Below are 4552 nucleotides of genomic sequence, written 5' to 3' on the forward strand. Positions count from 1 at the left end.
TATATATATATATGCGTGTGTATGTGTGTGCATAAGTAGATAGATAGGCAAACAGAAATATACATACATTCATACATACATACATACATACATACATACATACATGCAAACATGCACGCATGCATGCATGCATACATACATAAATAAATACATACAGACACACATGTACACACAGATACATGCATGTAGGTATACATACATAGAGGGTTAGGTAAATAGATAGATAGATAAATAGATAGATAGATAGATAGATAGATAGATAGATAGATAGATAGATGTGTATGTATTTATGTAAGTATGTGTGTACGTACGTACGTACTATGTATGTATGTATGTATGTAAGTTTGTATGTATGTAAGTATGTATGTAATAACTTACTATTATTTTCAACTTCTGGATTACAAGAAACTATTTTTCATAAACATCAAAACAAACAGAAATACGAAAAAAAGAAGTCATCAAGACTCGATTTCAAACACGTTTGTTGAAATGTTTTCTTTGTTTCTTTACATACCTATTTGTCAATGGGGATATAAATGATGACAGTTGTACAAGAAGTATCCCAGTAAATAAATGCATTTAAAAAATTTCGATACATCAATTTGCTCGTCTGTTGAAAAATTATTTGTAAACATCATCATATTTCTCTCGTTCGACCTGTAAGAATTAAGACTTTATATGATTTAAAACCGTTCTTTTTCATTTTCATTTTGTTTTCTCTCGATATTTTTTTCTTTTTCATTAGAACATATAACATTTCTATAAATGCAAAGATGATTAAGAGAAAAAAAAAAGCAAAATTCTAGAATTGTTTGGCAAACTATTTCATTATATTTATCTATCAATATTTTATTCATCTTGCTATCATATAGCTGTGAGATGTAGTTTGTTGTTCACACTGCTGCTAAGAGTTTATGCCATCATTTCGGTACTTCATAAAGTAAATTTCATTTTTTTTGTTTGTTTTTGTTTAATTTTGATGGTTTTTAATACATTTTCCCCATTTACTATTTTAACTAACAATTTGGTGTATATATTACACATGCACACACACACACACACACACACACACACACACACACACACACACACACACACATAGACATTCACATACATACACACATACACACACAAAGATGCATAAACATACATATTTGTGCATACAAATACAGAATACACACATACGGTACATACACACATACATACACATACACACACGCACGCACGCACACATACATACATACATACATACATACATACATACATACATACATGCATACATACATACATAAAAGCTAGAAGTTACTGGTTAATAGCTTGTCAAAACGTCATGTATAAGACGTACACTTGCTGCCTCAAGGACCACTGGTTGGAAGGAGGAAGTGTGGAGGGGTGTATTGAGCATCTACTAGTTAAGAAAATAATGCCCGAAAGAGCAATAAAGAACTGCAAAAGCTTGGCTATGGAATGGCTGGACTATCCAAAAGCCTTCACATGAGTGAATTATCAAGACACAGAAATTACCACCAGTATTAATAGCTGCCATCCACCACCTAACCAAGAACAGGCACATCTCTTTACTCCTTAGAAACGACAATGACGATATTAAATCTGACACACTCCGTCGCTTACAGCGTCGAAGGTTCCAGTCGATCCGATCAACGGAACAGCCTGCTCGTGAAATTAACGTGCAAGTGGCTGAGCACTCCACAGACACGTATACCCTTAACGTAGTTCTCGGGGATATTCAGCGTGACACAGTGTGACAAGGCTGGCCCTTTGAAATACAGGTACAACAGAAACAGGAAGTAAGAGTGAGAGAAAGTTGTGGTGAAAGAGTACAGAAGGGTTCACCACCATCCCATGCCGGAGCCTCGTGGAGCTTTAGGTGTTTTCGCTCAACAAACACTCACAACGCCCGGTCTGGGAATCGAAATCGCGATCCTATGACCGCGAGTCCGCTGCCCTAACCACTGGGCCATTGCGCCTCCACTAAATCTGACACAATATACTGCCAAAAAGCATCTTTTAGAGTGATAGCATAACAATATTTCTCTTCGTACTCTCACTGAACCGCCTGTCATGCCTAATCACAAAACAGCAGCAGCAATAGGAATGGGTCCAGTTACATCTCCCTACTTTTCTTTGTTGATAACCTGAAGTTGTATGGGCCAAATATTACCCACATCAAAAAGTATCGGGATTTCATGATTCAATTCTCCAAAGACATTTGAATGAAATTTGGTGAGTCCAAATGTCCATTTTTTGGCGGTAAAACAAACTTGTATCCTCCTCCAAGATACTAAACAAGCTAGAAATATAACATCTGCTCTTTGTGGAAAATCTTGGACAGGATAAGGTGGTAGCTATGAGGGACCCTTCAACATGGAAAGGACTAGGAATGAGTAACTCAAGAGGGTAAGAAATATATGATCATCTGAATTCTCAGCTGACAACAAGCATATTGCCCATAACGCCTTTGCAGTGCCTCCTCACACCTATATTTAGCATTCTGAATTGGTCACTACAATTCTGTATTGTTTGTAAAGAATAAAAAGTTTTGAATGGTACGACAATGCACTATAATACAAACAATGGACTATATACCTGTTGTAATTTAGTTATCTATAGTCCGATGATATTTCGGAATACAATTCCTTCTTCAGATATTCTTAGACGGAGTCGCTGCTACAATCTGTTTTCAACGGCTTTTCTTTTTTCGGAAGCGTCTCAGTAGACTACTAAGACGCTTCCGAAAAAAGAAAAACCGTTGGAAAACAGATTATAACAGCGAAGACGCTTCCGAAAAAAGAAAAGCCGTTGGAAAACAGATTATAACAGCGAAGACGCTTCCGAAAAAAGAAAAGCCGTTGGAAAACAGATTATAGCAGCGACTCCGGCTAAGAATATCTGAAGAAGGAATTGTATTCCGAAATATCATCGGATTACAGATTACTAAATTACAACAGGTATATAGTTCATTTTTTGTATTATAGTGCAATGAGATAGATGTTCGAACTCGCATGTTGCTCAGCATTACAGGAAGCTTCAACATCCTCTCTGGAGATGCAGACAGGCTATACTTTCCACGCAAGGATGGTGACCGTTGTCTCAAATCTGTATAAATGTCATATGAAGCACAAATTGTGACACCGAAACAACATCTGCAGCAGAGGAAAAAGACTAGTGACTATTTCGCCCTAGTTTGTGACCATCAAATCAAGAACATAATTATGGTAGCTAGTGAACTTCAGGAGAGACATGAAATACGAGTGTTATAAAGCGGTCTTTTGCTATTATTTTATGTCTTTGTACGACGGTTGTCGCTCTGACAGATATTGTCATATTCCGAAGTCGTCGCTAGACTGTTTCTATGTGACACTGTACGAATCCCAGTCGTACAGTGTTATTATATTCAAAAGGTTAGATCGTTATAACGTCCACTCAGTATCACAGTATAATCACTATATCAGCATAGACACGACTATCAACACAGTCTACACGTACTCACTCGATACCGGCTGACGTCACCTTACTTATAGTAACTGCGTCATTTCACTCGTCACGTGGGAGGGGTGTACCATTATTACTAATTACCTACATCTCTCTTTTTCAAGTTTTTCTTAGGAAGTGTCATTTTATTTAGCAATAATACTTTTATTCATTTCACCTCACTTTTTTCAGTTTTTATTTTATCCGAACAGTTTAATATTTTTTTCTTTTGGCAGCTATTTTTCTTTCTATGTCATTTCTACTTTTTACACAATACATCATTTTACCTATGTATTTGGTAATTGCGCCCTCTTCTCAGTTCTGTTTTCTATTTTTGTATGTCCTCAAATACACCGTATCATCAATTTTAAATATCTTGCTATGTCTACCCTACCACTTTTGTTTTCTTGCCAGGTAGCAATTTATCAAAAGCTAACTTTACTTTCCTTGCAAACATCAGCTCCGCTGGTGAGCTACCTGCTGGTGTATTCGGATTTGGTGTTACACGGTACACTCTTAAAAGCTGTTGAAGAACTACCTCATCTGTGCTTTCCCTATTTGTTTTTTCTTAAAACTCTTTTGAAAGTATCAACAAAGCGTTCTGTATGTCCATTAGATCTGGGATGGTATGGCGCCGTAGTTATATGTTCTACCGCGAACATTTCACAAATTTTTTTAAAATTCGCTATACACAAATTGTTATCAATTACTTGTCCTAAGTATTTGATCATTTTTTTTTTTTTTTCAGTAAGAATTCACACTTTACTTCCACACCAAAGGAAGCCGCTTAAATTTACTGTAAGCCATGGTGTGTTAATTTTTAACAAATGTGAGCATGTGTCTCTCACAAATCATTCACCCTTGTTGAAAAATCTGTATAAACTCTTCGTTTGCCATTCTTCTTTTTTACGTAAACCGTCGGTGTTTCCAAGTCTGCATGGTCATTCTTTTCAATTATACCAAGACTTTTCAGTCTTTCCAGTTCTTTGTTAACCTGGTCTATTGCTGCAGGTGTTTTGTGTTTTACTGCAGTTTTATATATATATATATATATATATAT

The sequence above is a fragment of the Octopus bimaculoides genome, chromosome 2 (genome assembly GCF_001194135.2).
Source record: "Octopus bimaculoides isolate UCB-OBI-ISO-001 chromosome 2, ASM119413v2, whole genome shotgun sequence".
NCBI classification, from domain to species: domain Eukaryota; kingdom Metazoa; phylum Mollusca; class Cephalopoda; order Octopoda; family Octopodidae; genus Octopus; species Octopus bimaculoides.